The 27,990-nt window shown below is 52.2% G+C and overlaps 1 protein-coding gene and 1 long non-coding RNA gene across 2 annotated transcripts in view; both read left to right on the top strand.

Annotated features, from left to right (window-relative positions):
- Positions 1-27,990, top strand: part of LOC136640310 (zinc finger protein 850-like) — a 196,950-nt gene that overhangs the window by 101,065 nt on the left and 67,895 nt on the right. The gene's annotated exons all lie outside the window — the stretch shown is intronic.
- Positions 326-6,409, top strand: LOC136640539 (uncharacterized). Its single transcript, XR_010793797.1, has 2 exons — positions 326-1,162; positions 3,474-6,409. It is a non-coding gene; the product is annotated as an uncharacterized lncRNA (long non-coding RNA).

The following is a 27,990-nucleotide window of genomic DNA, read 5'->3' as shown; positions in this document are numbered from 1 at the left end:
AGCCACAAGCAACTTCACCAGACCCACAATTTCCTTAAGACACACCTGCTCTGGAATCCTGGAGAAAGAGACACACAGCCCAACCTTAGGCATGTCTACTCAGAAGTAAGTCCCATTAGTGTCAATTGGGCTTACTCCTAGGAAAGCGTGGCTAGGACTGGGCTAACAGACCACAGCTTCCAGTCTAGCCACGCACCCAAGGGAGGCAGGGAGGGGCAAAGGAGGCTGCCTAAAGGGACCAGCGCGGGTGACTGTTTCTGGGGTCTGTGGTTCAGCCTGCAAAAGAGGAGCCGGCCAGCCAAGAACCTTCAGGCGCCTCCCTCTTGCTCTGCCCTGATCTGCCTGGAAGCAGCTCGGGGCGGAGACCCTGCTGGGAGCGCTGCTCACCCGCTCCGCCCTCATGCGCGTTGCAAAGGGGACCAGCAGGGGGGCAGCGAGCGCGGAGGGCTGAAAGTAAGTGCGGGGAATCTGGGTGGCGAGCGCCCTCCTGTCCCTCCGTCCTCCCCACGGCCGTTCAGGCGCCCCTCCTCTCGCCCTGCCCTCCGCCTGCCTCTCCCCCCCACAAGACCCCCGCCTCTTGAAACCGGATCCGGATGGGGAGGACTCCTTGGATCGCACGGAGTTGAGCCCTGCTGTGTATGATCTCCCCGGACACGGAAGATCTCCGTTCCCACGTGCCCGCCTGTCCGCCTCCAGCTCCTTTCGTGTCTTCCCTGGTTGGCTTCACAGGGATCTCCTGCAGCCGCCTGGAGAGTCCAGCCGGTCCCTCTGCGGACGAGTCTGGCCCGGCGGAGCTCGGCTGTGCCGCCAGCATCAGCTGCGCAGCGCGACCGGAAGGCTGTTTTGGAGGAGCCTCGGGGCAGAGACCCTCAGAGGAGCGCCGCGGAGTTCTGACGGGGGCTGCTGCACAGCCGGCCGGCCGGCCCTGTAGCTGTGCTCCTGGGAGGGCGAGGCGCCCCGCTCTCTCTGCCGCAGGTGGCTGCAGCCCGGGCGGCGCACCAAGGCACAGATGCTCGACCCGCTGGTCCTGGAGAGGCTCCTCACCCTCCTGCCCCCGGAGGTGGCGCGCTGGGTGCGGGGCTGCCAGCCGGAGAGCAGCGCCCAGGTGGTGGCCCTGGCAGAAGGTCTCCTCGGGAGTCGCGCAGCAGCGGAAGAGTGGCAGGTAAGGTGGGTCTGGCTCGAGATGCTTGGGGGGATCATCTCACGGGGTCATATGTAACACATAATGCTCATGTAACATGTAACTGCTCCTATGTAACATGTCTGCTCATGTAATATGTAACTGCTCTTATGCGGGGCCTCCCAGAGGAGTTTGATCAGGGGGTACAAAGTTTCTTTTGGGCCCCTTTGCAAAGGGGAAGGTAGTGAAGCAGGGGAGGTTGGTGATGGGCAAGCAGAATAGGGGCAGGAAGGGGCAAAACAGGGGGGGAGGCTAGAGACTGCTGGAGAAGTCTTTGGAGTCCAGGTCTACTAACCCACGTGGCATCAGGAGTGTCTCCAGCACTGGTAAAGCATGTCAAGCATTGGTCAGATTTCTGATTGGCAGAATGCAAATTGCAAAGCATTGGATACATTCCTGATTGGCAAACAGCATATCAAGTGAAGCTCTGTCTGACTACATATCCCACTATTCAAATTCTGCCCAGCATGTTCTACCACCGCCTTGGGTGCACTTTGGGGAGAAAGGCGGAATACAAATCCAATAAATAAATAAAAATGGCATTTAAAATATGTGAAATCTTTCTAAGCTGCAGAAGTCCCATCTCCCCCTCTTTGCATTGGCTAATAGCAGACTTGCAAAAAGTCCCTGTTCTCCTCACACCTGCTCCCCAGTTGCAGTTAAGCTAGCAGTTTCCTGTTATTGAGGCTTTCTAGCTCTGCAAACAACTTCTGCGGTCAGCTTAGTCAGCAACACCCTTTCCTCTTTTACACAGGCACAGAAAGGCATTCAAGGGGCATTTTCTGAAATATCTTGCTGACCCAAGCAGCTAAATATAGGGCCTACTTTGGCCAAGCACCCTGCCTCTGCTCACAGCAAGGGGCTCTGAATAGATTCAAACACGCTAAATTCTAGGGGGCCCCTCACAATATGACATCATTCATTCATTCACCTTTTTATACCACCCTTCCTCTAAGCAGCTCAGGATTTGAAATGAATAATAATAATGGCCAGAAAATAAATGCAGTGAATATTTCCCCACAAGCAATGGATGAAAATTCTGCATCCAATGGCATATAACATGATGGTATTATTCCTAAAAGTCACAATTTCCAGAATTTTGGTCACTAGGGTGTCACCCCCACCCCGGATGTCACATTGGCCTGTTTTGAGTTAAGGCAGTGGTTCTCAAACTTTAGCTGGGACCCACTTTTTAGAATGACAATCTGTCCAGGACCCACTGGAAGTGATGCCATGGCTGGAAGTGACATCATCAAGCACAATAAAATAAATAATTAAATTAAAGAAAAACAAATAATTAAATAAGGGGAAGCCAGCCAGTCTAAAAACAAATAAAATGGACCTTACCAGCTGAAGCCTCTGCTTTATTCTTTGGGGGGGGGGGGGCTGCCTTCTGAAGCATTTATTGAGCTCTACGTTCATCAGACTGGGACCATGCAGCTAGCTAGCCTTGCATTCCCCTTTGCCTGACTTGACCAGGAGCCAAGGCACGTTTGCTTACTCATGAGTAAATGCAACCATGTAGCTTACTTTCGCTTCCCTTAGGGCTCAATACATTTGTCTAATTGGAGGAAGAGACTTCCTTCTTGGGTGTTTTTTGGGGGGCTGCTTTCATTGGATAGGAACCATTCTGGTGTCATTGGATGCCTCTCAGCCTGCCCTTTCTGACAAACTAGGGCAAGTTCACCTACTCGTGAGTAAACGCACGATATGGCTCAGTTTCATTTTCCATAGGGTTCCATGCATTTTTTTGTTTCTGGTTTTTTGGCCATAACTTTTGATGGAAAGGAGATATTTCAATCTGGTTTTTTTTGCATTGCATTGCATTCCACTGGAAATTCCACATCCAATGGTATATGGCATGTTGGGGTTACTCTGAACCTCCGCAATGTTAGCGATGTTGGGGTATTTGTGGTGTCACCCCCCCAAGGGTGGTACCCGGGGTGGACCGCCCCCCGCCCCGCTAGCTATGCCACTGTATGTGACATATAATGCACCTCTATGTTTTAATCCACTATGTCATCCACTATGCTTTACCCATTAAGTTTTAATAATTTATTGCTTGTTTATATCTATCTATCTATCTATCTATCTATCTATCTATCTATCTATCTATCTATCTATCTATCTATCTATCTAGTTAGTATATTGCGAATGTAATACAATGATACTGCATTTTGCCATATGGTTAAATAAATCCCGAGGTGGGGGGGTCTCACTCCCTGCCCCTCGCCCATCCCTGCCAGTCCCCTTCCCAGCTCCCTGCCCAGATCCTGACTCTTGTCTCTTGCAGGGGGCACAGGCGATGAGGACCGGGGAGCTTCCCAGATGACATGGACTGGCCCTGCCATGGAGACCACTGAGAATCCGACCACCCAGATCTCCCCAGTTTCCCCAAAGCCACAAGCAACTTCACCAGACCCACAATTTCCTTAAGACACGCCTGCTCTGGAATCCTGGAGAAAGAGACACACAGCCCAATCTTAGGCATGTCTACTCAGAAGTAAGTCCCATTAGTGTCAATTGGGCTTACTCCCAGGAAAGCGTGGCTAGGACTAGGCTGACAGATCACAGCTTCCAGTCTAGCCAGGCACCCAAGGGAGCTCAGGGATGGAGGGAGGGGCAAAGAAGGCTGCCTAAGGGGACCAGCGCGGGTGACTGTTTCTGGGGTCTGTGGTTCAGCCTGCAAAAGAGGAGCCGGCCAGTCAAGGACCTTCAGGCGCCTCCCTCTTGCTCTGCCCTGATCTGCCTGGAAGCAGCTCGGGGCGGAGACCCTACTGGGAGCGCTGCTCACCCGCTCTGCCCTCCTGCGCGCTGCAAAGGGGACCAGCAGAGGGCCAGCGAGCGCGGAGGGCTGAAAGTAAGTGTGGGAGATCTGGCCCTCTTCCTCCGTCCTCCCCACCAGGCACCCCTCCTCTCGCCCTGCCCTCCGCCTGCCTCCCCCTCCGCAAGACCCCCTGCCTCCGCCTCTTGAAATCGGATCCGGTTGGGGAGGGCTCCTTCGATCACACAAAGTTGAGCCCCACTGTGGATGATCTCCCCGGACACGGAAGATCTCCGTTCCCACGTGCCCGCCTCCAGCTCCTTTCGTGTCTTCCCTGGTTGGCTTCACAGCGATCTCCTGCAGCCGCCTGGAGAGTCCAGCCGGTCCCTCTGCGGATGAGTCTGGCCCGGCGGAGCTCGGCTGTGCCGCCAGCATCAGCTGCACAGCAGGACCAGAAGTAGGCGCCTCGGGGCAGAGACCCGTAGAGGAACACCACGGAGTTGTGACGGGGGCTGCTGCACAGCCGCCCGGCCGGCCCTGTAGCCGCGCTCCCGGGAGGGCGAAGGGCAGCCCGGGCGGCACACCAAGGCGCAGATGCTTGATCTGGAGAAGCTCCTCACCCTCCTGCCCCCGGAGGTGGCGCGCTGGTTGCGGGGCTGCCGGCCGGAGAGCAGCACCCAGGCGGTGGCCCTGGCAGAAGGTCCCCTCGGGAGTTGCGCAGTGGCAGAGGAGTGGCAGGCAATGGGGTTCTGGCTTGGGGGGATCATCGCACGGGGTCATATGTAACACATAATGCTCATGTAACAAGTAACTGCTCATACGCAGGGCCTCTGAGAGGAATTTGATCAGGGGGTACAAAGTTCCTTTTGGGCCCCTTTGCAAAGGGGGAGGGGTGAAACAGAGCGGGGGAGGGTGGTGATGGGCAAGCCGAATAGGGGCAGGAAGGGGCAAAACAGGGTGGGGGGAGGCTAGAGACAGCTGGAAAAGTCTTTGGAGTCCAGGTCTAGTAACCCATGTGGCATCAGGAGTGTCTCCAGCATCCCTAGTTGTAGTAGTGCCGCCAGCATCCCGTGTGGGCAACAAGTCTAAGTAGATAGGAAATTGTAAGGTTCCAGGAAATTTCTGGGCCCCCCTCCTTTGGCTCCTGGGCCCCCCTTTTGATGTTGGGCCCTGGTGCAAATTACCCCCTTTGCCCCCTCTCCTAGGCCCTGCTCATATGTAACATATAATGCTCATGTAACATGTAACTGTTCATATGTAACTTGTAACTGCTCATGTAACATATAACTGCTCATATGTGACCAGTGGTGTAGCTAGGTCATTTGACACCTGGGGCCCTTAAATTTTTGTCACCCCATATTGTTGTAGGTTCAGACAAGGATGCAGGCAGACACCAAGGAGATTCAAGGAAAACAAGCTTTTATTCTTAGCCGGCTGCTGGTCACAGAGGAATAACTTCCACAAGCTGTGACACCCGATTTCTCGGGGCTTTGGGTAATTATGGGGGTTGCCACTCATCCTGTAAAACCCAGATGTCCTAATTTGAAAAGCCTGGAAACTCAGGAGGCTTGTCTAAAAGGAAATGTCTCAGGCCCCTGCATGTGTCTTTATTTGGTTGAAAGAATGGTTGTAGCTATGAAATAAGAGATTGTTGGATCTGGAAGGTTTGGACATAAGGTTTGGATGGTGTGGATTTTTATGGTATGATAAACTAAAAGAAAATCTAGAATTTAAAAATTACTATGTTAGACATGCTTTGTTGAGAATATGGAGCAAGTACAAAATTAGATTTTATACAAAAATACCGTTGTGGATCTCTCCAGAAGAAGCTTTTTTTGGTTGTCGTATAGGTTCTACAGAAACTTGGTTATCATATAGAAATGGAATAATTTTTACACAAACTCAGGCTAGGATGAAGACAAGAAAGGAGCTTTTAGGGGAAGGATTCTGTTGTCAGTCATTTCAGTATTTACAACTTTTGGAGAGGTTCTAAAAAGATAAGAAAATGTATGGTTTTGGAGACTGTATGTCTCTGTTGGAGAGTCAAATACGTCTGGTAGAAGAACAAGCCATTACAAAAATGTCTAAGTTATCGCAATAATATGAGACCGAAGAGGAACAGGTTAAGGAGTATATGATGCAATGGGTGAGAAATGTTGGTCATGAGATATCTATGGAGCAATGGGAGAGCTTGTGGATTAAAAGATTAAAATTTGCATTGAATGTAAGCCTTAAAGAGCACTTTTATAAAATTATGTATAGATGGTATTTGACTCCAGGTAAATTGGCAAAAATGTTTGAAAATGTACCAAATAGATGTTGGAAATGTAAAAGACAAGAAGGAATGTTTTATAATATGTGATGGACCTATACAAAAGCAAAAAAAATTGGACTTGGATACACCAGCAAATACAGTTGATATTTAAGGTAAATTTAAATGAAACCAGAAGCGTTTTTGTTGGGAATATTGGATGATTCGATTCACAAAGACGATGAAACTATATTTTTATATATGACAACTGTTGCAAGAATATTGTATGCCAAATACTGAAATGTTACAGAGATACCCGCACTGGAAAAATGGTGGCTAATCATGTTGGATTTGGCAGAAATTGATACAATTCTTTTTTTTTTTTTTTTGCAATACTTTATTTATTTATTACAGAAACAGACAAGAAGGAATGTTTTATCATATGTGGTGGAGCTGTACCACTGTCTTGCTCCCCCCGCCTGGAATGGCTCTGGGGGGGTATAGTGCCTTGCAGGCTGCAGTGAGGCTCCTTGCAAGACCTAGTGCTTTGCACCCCCTCTAACTACGCCATTGGTGGCTCCCCCGCGGTCCCCTTTAGCGATGCCACTGATCTAGCACTTCATCCAGTCCCATTCCAGCCTCCAGTCACCTGAGCCATCAAGTGGCAGCCTGTTCCACACGTGAATTCCATGCCGTGCAAGGACTTTTGTGCGTGCAAAGCCTCCCCCTGATGCAGGGGCTGCTCGGAAGCCAGTTCAGGGGGGTCTGTGTGGGGGTCATGTTTGGAAGCAAAGGCCAGGCCCAGCTGCACCCACATCTGGGTGATGGCCAGCCGGGGAGGGGGTGGCAATTGGGGCGGGCAGGGCTGCGGAGTGGCTCCCTCCAGAGACCCAGTCCAAGGCTCCTTGCACTGCCCGCCTGCCTGGGGGAAGGAAGGGCTTCCACCTGGAATGGGGGATGGAGGAGAAGAGGGAGGGGAGGATCCCCAGGTGGGCAGAGAGGGCCAGGCTCAGAGACAGCCAGGGGGGCAGGCAGGACCACTAGTGGCAGTCCTGCCCCCTTTGCATGCCCAGCTTTGGGGCAGCTGCTCCTGGAGCTTGCAGGCCGCCTGGGGTTTGCTCTGCCCTGGAAAGGTGGCGTGTCCTTGGATCAGATCCATCCAGAAGAAGGCCAATCCTGCAGGCTGGATAGATCCTCTGCAGCCTAGGCGAAGGCGGCCCTGCGCATCCCGGGAAGGAGGGCTGGAGCCTGCAGCCCCAAAGGACCCTCCCAGCATCTCCATGGGAGGAGCAGGAGTGGTGCCCAGAGGTGGTGCGCCTCCCCCCAGTCTCCAGACTGGGATGCGCTTCAAAGAACCTAACAGGAGCGACTCTGGGTTCCTGGAGGTGGGGGGTGTGAGTGGGGAAGCCCCTCTCGGCTCTGGCCCTTCCTCTGCCCCCTCCACCCGCCTACCCGCCTACGTGTTGGAGCTTAGCAGGCCCTCTGGTGAGTTCCCAGGCAGCTGGGGGGTGCCTGAGCGGTGGGGGTGGGAGGAAAGAGCGAGAGGAGGGGTGGGAGAGGAGCCCCCAGGGGGGCAGAGACACACAGAGCCATTGGGGGGGGCTGGGCAGACGAACAGTGATCCCCCCATTTGCATGGGGTCCCAGGCTGAAGTGGGTGGCAGAGGGAGGGGAGGAGAGGAGCCCCCAGAGGGGCAGAGACACCCAGGCCCAAAGACAGCCAGGGAAGGAACAGGGGAGGGGGCTGGGAAAAGGGATTGAGACAATCCCCTCTCCCAGTTGCATGCCAAGCTTTGGGACTCAGCCCCTCAGCCTGTCTGGTGAGTTCAGAAGCAGTTGGGGATGAAGGGGGGTCCCTGGTCAGTGGTGGGTGGAAGGGAAGAGGAGGGGTAGTAGATGCCACTGATCTAGCACTTCATCCAGTCCCATTCCAGCCTCCAGTCACCTGAGCCATCAAGTGGCAGCCTGTTCCACACGTGAATTCCATGCCGTGCAAGGACTTTTGTGCGTGCAAAGCCTCCCCCTGATGCAGGGGCTGCTCGGAAGCCAGTTCAGGGGGGTCTGTGTGTGGGTCATGTTTGGGAGCAAAGGCCAGGCCCAGCTGCACCCACATCTGGGTGATGGCCAGCAGGGGAGAGGGTGGCAATTGGGGCGGGCAGGGCTGCGGAGTGGCTCCCTCCAGAGACCCAGTCCAAGGCTCCTTGCACTGCCCGCCTGCCTGGGGGAAGGAAGGGCTTCCACCTGGAATGGGGGATGGAGGAGAGGAGGGAGGGAGGGAGGGAGGGGAGGATCCCCAGGTGGGCAGAGATGGCCAGGCTCAGAGACAGCCAGGGGGGCAGGCAGGACCACCAGTGGCAGTCCTGCCCCCTTTGCATGCCCAGCTTTGGGGCAGCTGCTCCTGGAGCTTGCAGGCTGCCTGGGGTTTGCTCTGCCCTGGAAAGGTGGCGTGTCCTTGGATCAGATCCATCCAGAAGAAGGCCAATCCTGCAGGCTGGATAGAACCTCTGCAGCCCAGGCGAAGGCAGCCCTGCGCATCCCCGGAAGGAGGGCTGGAGCCTGCAGCCCCAAAGGACCCTCCCAGCATCTCCATGGGAGGAGCAGGAGTGGTGCCCAGAGGTGGTGCGCCTCCCCCCAGTCTCCAGACTGGGATGCGCTTCAAAGAACCTAACAGGAGCGACTCTGGGTTCCTGGAGGTGGGGGGTGTGAGTGCGGAAGCCCATCTCGGCTCTGGCCCTTCCTCTGCCTCCTCCACCCGCCTACCCGCCTACGTGTTGGAGCTCAGCAGTCCCTCTGGTGAGTTCCCAGGCAGCTGGGGGGTGCCTGGGCGGTGGGGGTGGGAGGAAAGAGCGAGAGGAGGGGTGGGAGAGGAGCCCCCAGGGGGGCAGAGACACACAGAGCCAGTGGGGGGGGCTGGGCAGACGAACAGTGATCCCCCCCATTTGCATGGGGTCCCAGGCTGAAGTGGGTGGCAGAGGGAGGGGAGGAGAGGAGCCCCCAGAGGGGCAGAGACACCCAGGCCCAAAGACAGCCAGGGAAGGAACAGGGGAGGGGGCTGGGAAAAGGGATTGAGACAATCCCCTCTCCCAGTTGCATGCCAAGCTTTGGGACTCAGCCCCTCAGCCTGTCTGGTGAGTTCCAAAGCAGTTGGGGATGAAGGGGGGTCCCTGGTCAGTGGTGGGTGGAAGGGAAGAGGAGGGGTAGTAGATGCCACTGATCTAGCACTTCATCCAGTCCCATTCCAGCCTCCAGTCACCTGAGCCATCAAGTGGCAGCCTGTTCCACACGTGAATTCCATGCCGTGCAAGGACTTTTGTGCGTGCAAAGCCTCCCCCTGATGCAGGGGCTGCTCGGAAGCCAGTTCAGGGGGGTCTGTGTGTGGGTCATGTTTGGGGGCAAAGGCCAGGCCCAGCTGCACCCACATCTGGGTGATGGCCAGCCGGGGAGGGGGTGGCAATTGGGGCGGGCAGGGCTGCGGAGTGGCTCCCTCCAGAGACCCAGTCCAAGGCTCCTTGCACTGCCCGCCTGCCTGGGGGAAGGAAGGGCTTCCACCTGGAATGGGGGATGGAGGAGAGGAGGGAAGGAGGGAGGGAGGGGAGGATCCCCAGGTGGGCAGAGAGGGCCAGGCTCGGAGACAGCCAGGGGGGCAGGCAGGACCACCAGTGGCAGTCCTGCCCCCTTTGCATGCCCAGCTTTGGGGCAGCTGCTCCTGGAGCTTGCAGGCCGCCTGGGGTTTGCTCTGCCCTGGAAAGGTGGCGTGTCCTTGGATCAGATCCATCCAGAAGAAGGCCAATCCTGCAGGCTGGATAGAACCTCTGCAGCCTAGGCGAAGGCGGCCCTGCGCATCCCGGGAAGGAGGGCTGGAGCCTGCAGCCCCAAAGGACCCTCCCAGCATCTCCATGGGAGGAGCAGGAGTGGTGCCCAGAGGTGGTGCGCCTCCCCCCAGTCTCCAGACTGGGATGCGCCTCAAAGAACCTAACAGGAGCGACTCTGGGTTCCTGGGGGTGGGGGGTGTGAGTGGGGAAGCCCCTCCCTGCTCTGGCTCTTCCTCTGCCTCCTCCACCTGCCTACCTTCCTACATGTTGGAGCTCAGCAGTCCCTCTGGTGAGTTCCGAGGCTGCTGGGGGGTCCCTGGGCGGTGGGGGTGGAAGGAAAGAGCGAGAGGAGGGGTGGGAGAGGAGCCCCAGTGGGGCAGAGACAGCCAGGGAAGGAACAGGGAAGCGGGCTAGGCAGACGAACAGTGATCCCCCCATTTGCATGGGGTCCCAGGCTGAAGTGGGTGGAAGAAGGAGGGGAGGAGAAGAGCCCCCAGAGGGGCAGAGACACCCAGGCCCAAAGACAGCCAGGGAAGGAACAGGGGAGGGGGCTGGGAAAAGGGATTGAGACAATCCCCTCTCCCAGTTGCATGCCAAGCTTTGGGACTCAGCCCCTCAGCCTGTCTGGTGAGTTCAGAAGCAGTTGGGGATGAAGGGGGGTCCCTGGTCAGTGGTGGGTGGAAGGGAAGAGGAGGGGTAGTAGATGCCACTGATCTAGCACTTCATCCAGTCCCATTCCAGCCTCCAGTCACCTGAGCCATCAAGTGGCAGCCTGTTCCACACGTGAATTCCATGCCGTGCAAGGTCTTTTGTGCGTGCAAAGCCTCCCCCTGATGCAGTGGCTGCTCAGAAGCCAGTTCAGGGGGGTCTGTGTGTGGGTCATGTTTGGGGGCAAAGGCCAGGCCCAGCTGGACCCACCTCTGGGTGATGGCCAGCAGGGGAGGGGGTGGCAATTGGGGCGGGCAGGGCTGCGGAGTGGCTCCCTCCAGAGACCCAGTCCAAGGCTCCTTGCACTGCCCGCCTGCCTGGGGGAAGGAAGGGCTTCCACCTGGAATGGGGGATGGAAGAGAGGAGAGAGGGAGGGAGGGAGGGGAGGATCCCCAGGTGGGCAGAGAGGACCAGGCTTGGAGACAGCCAGGGGGGCAGGCAGGACCACCAGTGGCAGTCCTGCCCCCTTTGCATGCCCAGCTTTGGGGCAGCTGCTCCTGGAGCTTGCAGGCCGCCTGGGGTTTGCTCTGCCCTGGAAAGGTGGCGTGTCCTTGGATCAGATCCATCCAGAAGAAGGCCAATCCTGCAGGCTGGATAGAACCTCTGCAGCCTAGGTGAAGGCGGCCCTGCGCATCCCGGGAAGGAGGGCTGGAGCCTGCAGCCCCAAAGGACCCTCCCAGCATCTCCATGGGAGGAGCAGGAGTGGTGCCCAGAGGTGGTGCGCCTCCCCCCAGTCTCCAGACTGGGATGCGCCTCAAAGAACCTAACAGGAGCGACTCTGGGTTCCTGGGGGTGGGGGGTGTGAGTGGGGAAGCCCCTCCCTGCTCTGGCTCTTCCTCTGCCTCCTCCACCCGCCTACCTTCCTACGTGTTGGAGCTCAGCAGTCCCTCTGGTGAGTTCCCAGGTAGCTGGGGGGTCCCTGGGCGGTGGGGGTGGAAGGAAAGAGCGAGAGGAGGGGTGGGAGTGATCCCCCCATTTGCATGGGGTCCCAGGCTGAAGTGGGTGGAAGAAGGAGGGGAGGAGAAGAGCCCCCAGAGGGGCAGAGACACCCAGGCGCAAAGACAGCCAGGGAAGGAACATGGGAGTGGGCTGGGAAAAGGGATTGAGACAATCCCCTCTTCCAGAGACAATCCCCTCTCCCAGAGAGACAATCCCCTCTCCAAGCTTTGGGACTCAGCACCTCAGCCTGTCTGGTGAGTTCAAAAGCAGTTGGGGATGAAGGGGGTCCCTAGTCAGTGGTGGGTGGAAGGGAAGAGGAGGGGTGGGAGAGGAACCCCCAGAGGGGCAGAAACACCCTGGCTGGAGGGCAGCCAGGGAAGGAAAAGGATGGGGAGGAGGTCTGGGAAGTGGAAAAGTGACAATCCCGCCCCCTTGCCAGCTAAGCTTTGGGTCTGCCCTTAAAGTGTTTTGTTTCTCTAGTGGGGATTTCTATAGCCCCTTCCTTTGCCTTCCCCACTGCAGCAGACATGTGGACTCAGCAGACATGGACGGACCACCTCAGCCCCTCTGCTGAGTCCAAATGCAGTGGTGGTGAAGGGGGAGTCCCAGTGGGGGGTGGGTGGGCAGGAGAAGCCCCCAGATGGGTAGAGATGCCCAGATTGGAAGCCCAGCCTGTGGAGGGAGAGGGGAGGGGGCTGAGAAGATCACCAACTGCAGCCCCTCCCCACTGCATGCTAAGCTTTGGGTCTGCTCTGAAGCAGCTGGTGTGGTTGGAGGGGGTTTTGACAGGGACAGTTTAAAAGCTGGATCAGAGAGGGCCAGAAGGGGCCATTCAGCACTGAAACCCACGCGGGAAACGGGGGGGGGGGTGTAGGAGGGACACTGGAGGACAATATTTTAGCCCTGGGACTGTTTATTGTGTTAACCACTGTACATTTTTTGCTCTTGGTTTCAACAGACGCAGCTGGGACACAAATCATGAGAAAGAGAGGTGGAATTTGAAGCTCCAAAGGATTCTTCCTTCCTGATCCAAAAGAAGCACAGAGGTCATTAGAGAGCAGATCTCTTCCCAACAAGGAACGGAGGAGAACAGGGAGATCTTTCAAGGTGTGTGTCTCAGCAGGGAGGGTGGTGGTGTCTCACTCCACTTAGGACCAATGTGTCTGTTCTGGAAAACAGCCCTGCCAAGACATCTCTGCTGCATCTGACCAGCTTCCACCCCCTGCATCTGCAATTCAGGGTTTCCCCCCACATCAGCTCTGATGGTCCTAATTACAGGACCTCACCTGGAATGGCCACAGCACCTGGCTTGCATGCTGCTGAATCTCCATCTTTGGGAGTCAGCTGTGTGGAAGGATAGCAAGCAGCAGGAGGACTGAATGGAGACAGAAAAGAGAATAGGGAAGGCAGGTCTTGGTTGGAAAGGCCAGGAAAGCTTTGAAGGAGCATTTTTAGCCAGGAGATTTAAAAGTGGGGAGGGAGATGACCAGACAGGCACAGAGGGGAAGAAATGGGGAGAAAGTGGCAGAATGAAGAAGCAAAGAAAGTGAATCAGGATGTGTAGGGCTCACCCCATTTGAGCATTTCTGGATGGAGCAAACGGGAACATCATGGCACAAAGAACTTCCAAGGGTAAGGGGAATTGCTTCCCCTTACCCTGGGTAACGCCGCAGAGGTCCAATGTGTCTACTTGGCTTTTCACCACCTAAAAAAGTGGTGCAGATCGTTGCCCACCCACCGCCTTCCCTCCCCCCACCCTGAAGCATCTCACAACCACCTTCCCCATGCCCCCCCCCCCGAACCCCGCATTGGCCTAATGTGGCTGGCACAGACTCACCTGTTGCCCAGAGTAAGCGGGTCCTGCGTCAGCCACCTTCCTTGAGCAGTGGCGCAAAAGTACTTTACGGCACTTTTGAGACACAGGTGTGCCAGTGCAAGGGAATTGTGCCAGCCCATTACCTTCTTTGGATCGCACCCCAAGACTATCATGCAATCCACACCTTCCTGAGAGTAAACCCCATAGACTCTAATGGAACTTCCTTCTGTGTAGACATGAATAGGATTGGGCTCTAACAGAGAAAGAAAGTATGTGGGGGGAACATAAGAACAGCCCCACTGGATCAGGCCATAGGCCCATCTAGTCCAGCTTCCTGTATCTCACATCGGCCCACCAAATGCCCCAGGGGGCACACCAGATAACAAGAGACCTGCATCCTCTTCAGGCTTGCATCAGCGAAATAGCTTCTGACAGAAGTGTAATGGGTTTAACTCCCCTCTGAAGCCTCTTGGTTCAACTCCCTCACCCCCTGATACAGCTTGCACTTTTTTTAGAGCGGCTTCTTCAGTGGGGGGAGGAGAGAAGCCAGCTGTTAATAACCCCCAATGAATCAGAAATGCATGTTGCCCATATGGTCTTATGTGACCTCACAGGTCACAGCACTCAGTGAGAGAGCAGTTCTCAGGCACTTGGATGGCTCAGGGCCCAGTCCTATCCAACTTTCCAGCACTGATGCAGCCATATCAATGGAGTGTGCACTGCAATGTCTGTTCCCTTTCCTCAAGACTGCATTGCAGCTACAGAAACACTGGGAAACACTGGGAAGTTGGACAGGATTTGGACCTCAGTTCAGACACAAGCCTGAAAATGTAAGATCTGAAGAAAAGAAATGTGACTGTGACGAACATGGTAAAATCACTGAGTGGGTCTGCATCCATCTTGTAGACCTGAAGCCATTTTGAAGCTGCTATGGGAAAGTAGCTGGTTATGAGACAGTGACAACCTTCTCGTTCCTCCTGGCAAACGGCTGTGCTTGGAACTCTGCTGGCACCAAGATATCCACCCTCCTGCTGGTCTGTGTGGAAGCCTCTTACCAAGCAAGCACTCCCGCACAGACCTACTAGAAATGGCAGACTGCCAGCAGTCGCAGCAACACTTCAGTGCCAATGGCAGGCGGTCTGTTCTCTCCCCTCTCTGGCAGTCAGTGGGTGGGCACTCACTTGGTGAGATGCTGGAAGTGCTGGCGCTGGCTGTGGGCGGTCTGTTTTCCATCCTCTCTGGTGGTCCATGGGGAGTAGCTGCTGAATGAGAAACTGGAAGTGATTGAAGGCCATCTTTCTCTTCTGAGACCTGGTGGACCACTTCTCAGGGTCTCGTGGATCACCTGTGGTCTGTGGACCATGGGATGGGAACCACTGCCTTAAAGCAACAAGGTGCAGTTATGATTCTCCAGTTGGGAGGGGATGAGCGGGATTGCCCGGCATAGCATCAGGCAGTGAGGTCATCTTCCAGAAGCTTCAGCTGGTCTGTGTCTCTTTTTGAACAATAGTCACCTTCAAAGTGTGACAAAAACAGCTGCAAGGGTGGGAGAGGTCTGCGCCTCGTCATTCCATTGTGGACATCAGTTCGTATCTTCCAGAGGAGATTAGTAAGTCCAGGTGAATGTTAGGGAGAAGTCAGGAGCTTAGCGTTCTTGTTTTACTATTTTGTGTGAATGCAATAAAATAGGCCATCAGTAACATGTAACCAAATTTCTATTCTTTAAAGAAATCACACAGGCCTGTACATGTGTGAGAACCAAAGGAACCGATTCATTGAAATCTGGCCTGGGCTGCTCAGTCAAGCAACCAAAGGAAACCAGAACCTTAGGGCTTGCTGTTTGGGGGACACAGGGATTGCAGAGGCTGGGGAGTTAGCCCTTAGGACTTCAGCTTCCCTTGAGCTGGAGGACTGGCTGTTAAGAGGGGTGGTAGCATCCACCATAGGGCAAGTTGGCCCTGAGAAACCACACACCCAGCTGGCTGGGGTGTTGAGCCAGTAACATGGGGAATGCAGGAACATGTACTTCCCTTGAGGCTTTCTTGCCCTATGAAATGTTCCCTGCAATCTCACACAGTGCTGTGATCCTTGAAATGGAGGAGTACACTGGACCCTGGGGAAGAGACATCACTGACTCACTGGGAGTTGTTAAGCCAGTGAGATGTGGGGGGTGGGGCGGGTGAGAACATAGAGCAAAAACCACAACAGTTACACATTATAGAAAGGCATTTTGTTATTTCAGAGAATAAATACATTCGCATTCAATACCAAAATGATAAACGGAAGCTCCTGGACTTCCTTGTTCCTAATGCTCACCTGGACGCTCACCTGGAGAGCAGCTTCAAAATGGCTTCTGGCCTGCAAGGTGGAGTCAGGCCTAGCCAGAGTCTTTATCATGGTCATCGCAGATGGGGGTCAGAATAGGATGAGGTCTCTTGGGAAAGCCTTGATATGTTGTAGACCGAAGCAACTCATCTCCTTGTTTCCTTCTCAGGGGAATTTCCCAAACTTGCCTTTGTTTCCCAGCTGGAAGACAGGGAGGGTGCATTTTTCCAGGACTTCCAGGATGAAGAGAAATTGGCAGGTAATTTGGTTTATGTAGTATTGAAAACACAGCAGAAGCTTCTACTTAGAGGATATTGGCTGAATGGGGAGCCTTCACCATAATCTCCCCCCTCCCTGTGAGGTATGTTGATGCAGGTTATGATTAGCGCAAGTCAGCAAATTACACCTCTGCCATTCTGATCTTATCACTCAACTTGGGTGAACTGTAGACTGAAAGTGCCAGTGTGATCTGAGTTACTAAGGACACAATCCTGAGTCACCCTTGGGCTGGCACAAGTCTCTTGCACCAGCCCAGGAGGGTCGCAAATGTGACATAAAGCACACTGGCCCGCGGAGGCTCACTTCAGCCTCCACGCCAATGGAGGGACTGAGCTTTGCATCGGCTGAGCTCTGCTGATGCAAGACTCTGGGGTGGGCAGGGAAGAGGCGGGAGGGAGGCGTTCCAGGGCAGGGGGAGGGTGAGCGGCCCTGGGGGCAGGCAAGTGGGGAGTGGGAGGCGGGGCTGGAACCCCGCAGTTATGCTGGATCCCAACCTCCGTTCCTGGGGAGAACGGAGCAACTTGAAGCTGCTCCACTCTCCACTCTCTGGGTCCTAGGTGACCCATAGGGGCTGCAGTGGTTTACCCAGGGTTAAGGGGAAGAGCTTCCCCTTACCTTCGGCTGAGCCACTTTGCAGCCCTATCATGTGCTGGATACAGCGCAAGCCTCCTGGCTTGCCTATTCCAGCGCAAGATAAGACTGTGCTTTAAGACTCTGACCCTCCACATTCCTCTCCACCTGGAGACGCCTGGCTTGGGTCCTACAGTGGTACTGCCTTGCACAGAACTGTGGCAGGTGTGATAGCCCAGCAACACAGAAGTTTGTCACTGACAACCTTCCATGATGTGCTGGGGTCGCCTGTCCCATACTTTTTTGTTTTGGGTTGTGGCACAGAAAATTTTAAAGACCGCTATTGTACATTCTACTGGACCAGTGTTTCTCAAACTGTGGGTCAGTACCCACTAGGTGGGTTGTGAGCCAATTTCAGGTGGGTCCCCATTCGTTTCAATATTTTATTTTTCATATATTAGACTTGATGCCCCCCTGGTATGTGACTGCATTTAGGGAAATGTTACAGACCTGTACTTTTAACAAACTATTATGTATATTCTTTTAACAATGATAGTCAATGGGACTTACTTCTGGGTAAGTGTGGTAGGATTGCAGCCTAGGATAGTTAAAAATATTCCTGCTTGATGATGTCTCTTCCGGTCAGGACATCACTTTCAGTGGGTCCTGAGAGATTCTCATTCTAAAAAGTGGGTCCCAATGGTAAATGTGTGAGAACCACTGTACTGTTGAATCTGAGAGAAGCTACTGTGAGGCCTGAGAGAATCAAGCAGGAGGCCATCTCTCATGGCTGCTCCTTGAAATCGATACATCAACACATGCTTATGAGTTACTTAAAAAAAAAGGGGGGGGAATATTTATACATATACTTGATCTACATACGAACACTTTATGCAGCTTATGTTATTATATCAACGAGTGGCCTCCAGAGATCCTCAAAGAAATCCCTACGCAGTTGACGCCGATATGCCATTTGCTCGAATACTGATAAATGCAAAATATTGTTCGTCCATTGGGCAGATGTAGGTGGGCATCTCTCCTTCCAATGAAGTAATGGAAGTCTTTTTGCTACCGTGAGGGCACAGAGAGTCTATTTCAATTGTCCGGGTGTGAGTCTCCAGATAACGGGTAGATAATTAAGAATTACATACATATCTGTAAAATTTAAAGGTTGCTGTAGCACTAGCTTTATAGTATTAATTATTTCTTTCCAAAAGTTTACAACAACAGGACATGGCCACAACATGTGTAAGTGTAGCATTCAAACTCGAGCATCTCCAACATCTAGATTCATTGATAAGCCCTTTAAGGAATAGCCTCTGTGGTGTCCAATATATTCTAAAGACTATTTTTTGCTGTATTAGGCGTAATTTAAGATCTCTAGATATTGCCTGTATATTCTTAAGAACCACATCCCATTGCTCACCCAGAATAGGACATTCCAAATCAGAATTCCATTTAGTTTGGAGTAAATGTGTATCAGACTTAGTACATGACATTATATATTTATAAACAAATATCATTTTGGTCACTCACTTCTGCACCTTTTCCAGTTCCAGTATGTCCTTTATGAGATGCGGGGATCATAAGAACATGAGCAGAGTCCTCCTGGATCAGGTCAAAGGCTCGTGTAGTTCCTGTATCAGGTCAAAGCTTCCTGTATCTCACAGCAGCCCAACAAATGCCTCAGGGAGCACCCAAGACAATGAGTCACAAGCTGCCTCCTGGGGCTCTCTCCTGCATCTGGCACTCTGAGGTAGCCTACCTCGAAAAACAGGAACTTGCACATATACCTATCATGACTTGTAACTCATGATGGACCTTCCCTCCACAAACTTGTCCAATCTCCTCTTAAAGGCATCTAGGCCAGATGCTATCACTACCTCCTGCGACACGGAGTTCCACAGACCGACCACACACTGAATAAAGAAATATTTTATTTTGTCTGTTCTAACTCTCCCAACACTCAATTTTAGCGGATGTCCCCTGGTTCTGGTGTTGTGTGAGAGTGTAAAGAGCATCTCCCTATCCACTTTATCCTTCCCAGGCATAATTTTGTATGTCTCAATCATGTCCCTCCTCAGGTGTCTCTTTTCTAGGCTGAAGAGGCCCAAACGCCATAGCCTTTCCTCATAAGGAAGATGCCCAAGCCCCGTAATCGTCTTAGTCGCTCTCTTTTGCACCTTTTCCATTTCCACTATGTCTTTTTTGAGATGCGGCTGTTGCACGGTGTCTTTAGGGTTCAAAACAAACTCAGCAGACTGAAATTGTGGTGATTTCCAAGTCTTTATTCATTGCCAGCAATGGGCTTCTCTCGGTGGTTCAAAATGCGGAACACAGAGAGCTGTGGTCTCTCAGTGTCCCAGAGAAAAAAGCAACATTCCCTTCTGGGTGTGACCATTTATACCTGTAGGTTCTTTGCCTCGAGAAAACTCCAATCACATTTGTTAGAGCCTATGATGTCGGATATGGGGATTTTCATTGGCTATTGCCATATCTGGAGCATACATTAAATATCTCAGGTTACTGTATTCACCATTTTGGAGAACTCCTCCCCTTTCTGTAATGTCAATACTATTTCAAAAGGGGGCAGTGTGCCTCTATCTTAATTTTCCTAATTACACTAATCTGGTTATAATTCATTTATTTAAATCCGTGTTTATACTTATTTTATTCAGTATTTTATCCTCTCTTCTAATCTAATTTTAATTATTTTGTAACTTTTTCCTACAAGAAGTTATTATAGAAATTTCTGATTTCCATAAAATCTCTCTTCTCTGATTTGTATTGGCAACCTTCAGTCTCGAAAGACTATGGTATCGCGCTCTGAAAGGTGGCTCTGGCACAGCGTCTAGTGTGGCTGAAAAGGCCAATCCGGGAGTGACAATCCCTTCCACACCGGGAGCAAGTGCAGTCTGTCCCTGGTCTGTCTCCCTGGCTATGGGCCTTCCTTCTTTGCCTCTTAGCCTCAGACTGTTGGCAAAGTGTCTCTTCAAACTGGGAAAGGCCATGCTGCACAGCCTGCCTCCAAGCGGGCCGCTCAGAGGCCAGGGTTTCCCACTTGTTGAGGTCCATCCCTAAGGCCTTCAGATCCCTCTTGCAGATGTCCTTGTATCGCAGCTGTGGTCTACCTGTAGGGCGCTTTCCTTGCACGAGTTCTCCATAGAGGAGATCCTTTGGGATCCGGCCATCATCCATTCTCACGACATGACCAAGCCAACGCAGGCGTCTCTGTTTCAGCAGTGAATACATGCTAGGGATTCCAGCACGTTCCAGGACTGTGTTGTTTGGAACTTTGTCCTGCCAGGTGATGCCGAGGATGCGTCGGAGGCAGCGCATGTGGAAAGCGCTCAGTTTCCTCTCCTGTTGTGGGCGAAGAGTCCATGACTCGCTGCAGTACAGAAGTGTACTCAGGACGCAAGCTCTGTAGACCTGGATCTTGGTATGTTCCGTCAGCTTCTTGTTGGACCAGACTCTCTTTGTGAGTCTGGAAAACGTGGTAGCTGCTTTACCGATGCGCCTGTTTAGCTCGGCATCGAGAGAATGAGTGTCGGAGATCGTTGAGCCAAGGTACACAAAGTCATGGACAACCTCCAGTTCATGCTCAGAGATTGTAATGCAGGGAGGTGAGTCCACATCCTGAACCATGACCTGTGTTTTCTTCAGGCTGATTGTCAGTCCAAAATCTTGGCAGGCCTTGCTAAAACGATCCATGAGCTGCTGGAGATCTTTGGCAGAGTGGGTAGTGACAGCTGCATCGTCGGCAAAGAGGAAGTCACGCAGACATTTCAGCTGGACTTTGGATTTTGCTCTCAGTCTGGAGAGGTTGAAGAGCTTTCCGTCTGATCTGGTCCGGAGATAGATGCCTTCTGTTGCAGTTCCAAAGGCCTGCTTCAGCAGGACAGCGAAGAAAATCCCAAACAGGGTTGGTGCAAGAACACAGCCCTGCTTCACTCCGCTTCGGATGTCAAAAGGGTCTGATGTGGAGCCATCGAAGACAACAGTGCCCTTCATGTCCTTGTGGAAGGATCTGATGATGCTGAGGAGCCTGGGTGGACATCCAATCTTGGGGAGAATCTTGAAGAGGCCGTCTCTGCTGACCAGGTCGAAAGCCTTTGTGAGATCTATGAAGGCTATAAAGAGTGGCTGTCGTTGTTCCCTGCATTTCTTCTGCAGTTGTCTAAGGGAGAATACCATATCAGTGGTGGACCTGTTGGCTCGGAATTCAGGCAGGTACAGCTTTTCTACTCCTGGCATGCAAAAAATTAAGAACATAAGAACAGCCCCACTGGATCAGGCCATAGGCCCATCTAGTCCAGCTTCCTGTATCTCGCAGCGGTCCACCAAATGCCCCAGGAAGCACACCAGATAACAAGAGACCTCATCCTGGTGCCCTCCCTTGCATCTGGCATTCTGACATAACCCATTTCTAAAAACAGGAGGTTGCGCATAACATCATGGCTTGTACCCCGTAACGGATATTTTCCTCCAGAAACTTGTCCAATTCCATTTTAAAGGCATCCAGGCCAGATGCCATCACCACATCCAGTGGCAAGGAGTTCCACAGATTGACCACATGCTGAGTAAAGAAATATTTTCTTTTGTCTTCCTCATAAGGAAGGTGCCCCAGCCCAGGAATCATCTTAGTCACTCTCTTTTGCACCTTTTCCATTTCCACTATATTGTTTTTGAGATGCAGCGACCACAACTGGACGCAATACTCCAGGTGTGGCCTTACCATCGATTTGTACAACAGCATTATAATACTAACTCTTTTGTTCTCAATACCTTTTCTAATTCTCTTGGCTGCACAACTGCTAAATGCACCAGGAGTTTTAACCCCCCTTTGGATCTGGTTCCACTGAGTGCATCAGAATATACCAGATTTTCCCAAAGCAGCAGGGCAGCTGAAGAGTCTTTCAGCACAGGGACAAGCCAAAAGGTAAAACTACAACTCCCAGGATGCTCTGTATCTTGGAAAGGAGGAGGGGAAGGACTTCAAGTACCAGCATGCACTGGGCTCACTGGAATGCTTCTGAAGAGCCCCTGCAAAGACTTTCCAGCCTCCTGGACTCAGGGACAGGACATCATGCTGGGGAAAGAGACCCTGAAGAGCCACCTGCAGCCTGGGTGGGGGAGAGTTGATGATCAGCTTGCATTGGGGGAATGGGGGCGGAGAAGGGGATGCCCACCTGGAGGAGATGCACCTCCTGCCCCACCTGGGAGTTGGGGGGTCCAGACTTTGACGACCTGCAAAGAGACCTTCCTCTTCCCAGAGGAGCAGAAGGGGGTGGGCTTCCGGCTCTGCCCCTTCCTTTGCTTCCTCTGCTCAAGTGTCTGAGTCATGCTGCAAAGAGGAGGGTCCCAGGGCTGCAGTGGCAGAAAGGAATCAAGAGGGGTGGGAGAGGAGCCCCCAGGGGTCAGAGGCAGCCAAGCTCAAAGCCCAGCTGGTGAAGGGAAAGGGGGGGCTGAGAAGAGGAGTTGCAACAGTCGTCGATGTCCCCCCCCCCCCCCCCCCCGCTTGCATCCTAAACTTTGGGTCTGCTCTGGGAAGGCTTGATTTTCTGGTGGGGGTTTTGGCAGGGACAGTGGAACAGGGAGGACCAGCAGGGGCCCTTCAGCAGTGAAACCCCTGCAGAAAACTGTGGGGTGTGGAGGGGACCCTGGAGAGCAGGTTCTGGAGCCCCAAACTGTTCCTGAAACTGTGTCGATGGGTGCTTTTGAACTCTTGTGTTTTTCATGCATGCCGGATCTTTGATACTGTTTATTGTTTGAATCATTGCACGTCTCTTTGCTGAAGTTTGCAGCCGAAAAGGATCCTTTCAGCAGCTCCCTGGGAAGAGGAGGAGGGGATGCCCAGAGGTGATGTGCCTCCTCACTTGGGATCCTCTGCAAAAAATCTAAGCCTTACAAGGAGCTACTCTGGATTCCTAGAAGAGCAAAAAGGGGAGGGGATGTGAGTGAGTAGGGAAGCCCCTTCCTTTGCCTCCTCTGTTATGTGAAAATCCCCTTTTTCCTTTCAAGTTGTAATTTTATGTCTGGTTAAAATATAATGCAGGCAAAACCTCAACACATTTAAACTTCTCACAATCAGGTCAAGCCACAAGATCATGGGTGCACATAAGAACATAAGAACAGCCCCACTGGATCAGGCCATAGGCCCATCTAGTCCAGCTTCCTGTATCTCACAGCAGCCCACCAAATGCCCCAAGAAGCACACCAGATAACAAGAGACCTGCAAGGCATCCTGGGAATTGTAGTTAAGAACATAAGAACAGCCCCACTGGATCAGGCCATAGGCCCATCTAGTCAAGCTTCCTGTATCTCACAGCAGCCCACCAAATGCCCCAGGGAGCACACCAGATAACAAGAGACCTCATCCTGGTGCCCTCCCTTGCATCTGACATAGCCCATCTCTAAAATCAAGAGGTTGCGCATACACATCATGGCTTGTACCCTGTAATGGATTTTTCCTGCAGAAACTTGTCCAATCTCCTTTTAAAGGCATCTAGGCTAGACGCCAGCACCACATCCTGTGGCAAGGAGTTCCACAGACTGACCACACGCTGAGTAAAGAAATATTTTCTTTTGTCTGTCCTAACCTGCCCAACACTCAATTTTAGTGGATGTCCCCTGGTTCTGGTATTATGTGAGAGTGTAAAGAGCATCTCCCTATCCACTCTGTCCATCCCCTGCATAATTTTGTATGTCTCAATCATGTCCCCCCTCAGGCATCTCTTAGGCTGAAGAGGCCCAAACGCCGTAGCCTTTCCTCATAAGGAAGGTGCCCCAGACCCGTAATCATCTTAGTTGCTCTCTTTTGCACCTTTTCCATTTCCACTATATCTTTTTTGAGATGCGGCGACCAGAACTGGACACAATACTCCAGGTGTGGCCTTACCATAGATTTGTACAACAGCATTATAATACTAGCCATTTTGTTCTCAATATCCTTCCTAATGATCCCAAGCATAGAATTGGCCTTCTTCACTGCCGCCACACATTGGGTCGACACTTTCATCGACCTGTCCACCACCACCCCAAGATCTCTCTCCTGATCTGTCACAGACAGCTCAGAATCCATCAGCCTATATCTAAACTTTTGATTTTTTGCCCCAATGTGCATGACTTTACACTTACTGACATTGAAGCGCATCTGCCATTTTGCTGCCCATTCTGCCAGTCTGGAGAGATCCTTCTGGAGCTCCTCACAATCACTTCTGGTCTTTACCACTCGGAAAAGTTTGGTGTTGTCTGCAAACTTAGCCACTTCACTGCTCAACCCTGTCTCCAGGTCATTTATGAAGAGGTTGAAAAGCACCGGTCCCAGGACAGAGCCTTGGGGCACACCGCTTTTCACCTCTCCATTGTGAAAATTGCCCATTGACACCCACTCTCTGCTTCCTGGCCTCCAACCAGTTCTCAATCCACGAGAGGACCTGTCCTCTAATTCCCTGACTGTGGAGTTTTTTCAGTAGCCTTTGGTGAGGGACCGTGTCAAACGCCTTCTGAAAGTCCAGATATATAATGTCCACAGGTTCTCCCACATCCACTTGCCTGTTGACCTTTTCAAAGAATTCTATAAGGTTCGTGAGGCAAGACTTACCCTTACAGAAGCCATGCTGACTCTCCCTCAGCAAGGCCTGTTCGTCTATGTGTTTTGAGATCCTATCTTTGATGAGGCATTCCACCATCTTACCCGGTATGGATGTTAGGCTGACCGGCCTATAGTTTCCCGGGTCCCCCCTCTTTCCCTTTTTAAAAATAGGCATGACATTTGCTATCCTCCAATCTTCTGGCACCGTGGCCGTTTTGAGGGACAAGTTGCATACCTTAGTCAAGAGGTCTGCAACTTCATTCTTCAATTCGTTAATAACTCTTGGGTGGATGCCATCAGGGCCCGGTGACATATTGATCTTAATTTATCAATGAGGTCTGAAACATCTTCTCTTTTAACCTCTGACTTAATTCCTTGGTCAGGAGGGGCCGTTGAGGCAGTGGTATCTGCACAACTTGCACTTCCCTGTGATTATACATTAAAAAGTCTGGAAGAGTAGATCATTGATTAAGTCAATCACTGAATATGCAAACACCTTAGAGGGCAAAGACTCTAGCAGCAAAGACTCTAGCAGCAAAGACTAAACCATTGTATTACCTAACCTCCACCTAAATCGTTGATTATTGTTAACTAAATCACTGCTATTGTGTGCATCCTGACTCCAAATTCCCAGCAGGAGGGACAGAAAGCAAGCTACCCCCCCCCCAGGTCAGCCTTGGCAGATAAGCTGACTTCCTGTTCACCAGTTTCTCTTGCTTGCTCCACCTGTCCCACTGTGTGTGGTGAGCATGCGCATCCAGATCAGCTTTAGGACACATCCGGGTCACCCAGGGTCAGCAAAAACCCTTAAAAAGAGAAGGCTGCCATGTGCTCGCTCTCTCTCTGGCTGCCCTTCCAAGGCAGGTCCTCCCTCCAGGACTCCCCCCCCCCCAATCCATCTACTCCTCAGGACAGGTAACTATATCTGCCTCTGGAACCTTTAACCCTCTCACCTCCCTTTCTTTCCCCTTCTCTCCCCCATCTTTAGTCAGCAACTGGGTTATGCAGACCAGGGACCCCTAAAATCCTTCCCTAATATCCTTCTCTTTTCCTAATCTTCTCGGATGCACTGAATACCCTTCACACGCAACCACCATGAAAGCTAGGTACAATATATATAAGGACTAGTACCACAAAATATGCATTATGTTTATCTGTGTGCTTTTGTAATAAAAATATAATCTTTGATTGAAAGTTATCTTTCTCCCAGTCTCCTCTTTAAGCTAAACAAGGGATTTTCTCTGCATTACACTTTCTTGTTATCTAGCCTGCAATCCTGAAGTTTCCAAAAGGGTAATATAATAATTCCCCTTAAAACATAACAGCCCTTTTTGGCAACACCTCCACCCCAGCAAACATGTGGACTCAGCAGACATGGACTCACCACCTCAGCCCCTCTGCTGAGTCCAAATGCAGTTGTGGCGCAGGGGGGGTGTCCCAGGGCAGAGGTGGGTAGAAAGGAGACACCCCCCCCCGCCTTGTGGAGATGCCCAGATTGGAAGCCCAGCCAGTGGAGGGAAAGGGGAGGTGGCTGAGAAGACCAACTGCAGCACCTCCCCATTGCATGCTAAGCTATGGGTCTGCTCTCAGTTCCTGTGGTGTGGGTTTAGACATGGGCAATTTAAAAGCTGAAACAGAGAGGGCCAGAAGGGGCCATTCAGCACTGAAACCCATGCAGAGAAGGGGGTGTGTAGGAGGGACACTGGAGGACAGTATTTTAGCCCTGGGACTGTTGATTGTTTTAACTATTGTACGTTTTTTCCTCTTGGTTTCAACAGATGCAGTTGGGATAAGTATTGTAAGAAAGAGAGGTGGAATTTGAAGCTGAAAAGGATCCTTCCTCGCCTGATCCAAAAGAAGCGTAGAAGTCATTAGAGAACTGGTCTCTTCCAGATAAGGAACAGAGGAGGACAAAGCAAAGCCAGGTGATCTTTCAAGGTGTGTGTCTCAACAGGGTGGGGGTGCTGGAGTCTCATTCCACTTAGGACCAAAGTGCCCAGACATCTCTGCTGCATCCAACCAGCTTACAGCCCCTGCAGCTGCAATGGGCAAATTTAGAGAATTGTAGAACTGCCCAGTGACCATAAGGGTTTATGGCTACTTGATCACCCTGAGGGTAATAAAAAGATTACCCGGCCATAAAGGAGTGTGGTCTGATTTCCTTCACACCCAGCTAGTCTTGGAAATGGAGGCCATTTCCAAGAATCTGCATACAGCACGGCTCCTATCCACCCCACAAGACTGCCGTCCTTGAGTAGACTGGAGCGTAGAGGCCCTGACCCCTTAGACCAGGGGTCTGCAACCTTAAACACTCAAAGAGCCATTTGGACCCATTTTCCGGAGAGAAAAAACCTCAGGAGCCACAAAACCCTTTTGACATCTAAAATGAAGATAATACTGCATATATAGTTTTTTTTCACCTTTATGCTCTTATAGGTCCCATTTTAATAATGTAGCCCCCTCTTGTAGCTTTTAGTTAGATTTGTCATACATTCTTGTCCTGTGTTTTCAGACGCCTGGTCCTCTATGGTGTTTTGCCTGATTCCAAGGCCATTCTCTGCCTGGAGAATTAGGCCTACTTTAAGCAAATTAGCTCCTCTTCTTTCCCCCAACAAATGACCCTGGTTCTGCCCTGCAGTCCTGCTGGACCCCACCTCCAGGGTAGCTCACCTGTTCAACCTGCAGAGGTCCTCTCTCCTGCCAGCAGCCTCCCACCACTACAGCAGACCCTGGGTCCTTAGTAGGTCTTGGGCACAGCAGCCACACACCAAACTCCTGTGTCTCCAGCAGTCCATTAGTCACAAAGTCAGTCAGAGCATCCAGGGCAAAGTCCAAAGTCAATAAGCCAAGTCACAGTCCAAGATCAGATTCCAAAGTAAGTCAGAGTATCCAAGTCAAAGTCAATTAGCCTAGCCTCTCCTACCTCCAACCTGAACTCCTTCTACAACCCACACCCCCTTCCTCAGGTGCTCCTTATATCCCTGAGGGCCCTATTGCCTTCAAGTGGCTGCAGCTGAGCAGCACACTCTGCTGGATGCCCAGGCCTTACCCTTAAAGGGGCCACCGCTGACACCACATCTACCTCCTCACCAGATCTTCCAGGACTCCAATACATATGTTGGTTATGACATCTGCTTATCTTACATGGATACTAAAGAACTCCCCCCACCTTCCAGAGGCACCCTGCTGGAAGGAAAAAAGGACACAGACTCCAGAGAAGAAGCCAAAGCTGGGGGGGGAAGGTGGGGGGGCAACCACAGGCCAGCTTCTGCCCTGCCTGCCTGCCCTCCCTCCCTCCCTCCCTCACTCAGGCTGCAACCCTCTCCACACTATCCTGGGAGTAAGCCCCATTGGCTACAATGGGACTTCTGAGCAGACAAGTTGGTTGGAGCTCTCAGGCTGCAGTCCTCTCCGCACTTTCCTGGGAGGAAGCCTTACTGACTACTTGTGAGTAGACCTGCATAGGTGGGGGCTGAGGCTGCAGCCCTCCACACCTTCCTGGGAGGAAGCCCCACTGACTACAGCAGTGCTTACTTGTGAGTAGACCTGCACAGGAGGAGGCTGAGAATACAGCCCTCCACACCTTCCTGGGAGTAGCCCAGGGACTACATCGGGGCTTACTCTGGAACAGACCTGCATGGGCTCCCACTCACCTGTCCTTGCACTTGGTCTTGAGCAGGCTTCAAGGCTGCCATCCCAGGCACCCTTTCCTGGGAGCAAGCTTCATCCACTGTAATGGGGCTTACTACT

This window comes from Tiliqua scincoides, chromosome 2 (assembly GCF_035046505.1).
Source record: "Tiliqua scincoides isolate rTilSci1 chromosome 2, rTilSci1.hap2, whole genome shotgun sequence".
Lineage (NCBI taxonomy): Eukaryota > Metazoa > Chordata > Lepidosauria > Squamata > Scincidae > Tiliqua > Tiliqua scincoides.
This window is presented reverse-complemented; position numbering and strand designations above follow the sequence as displayed.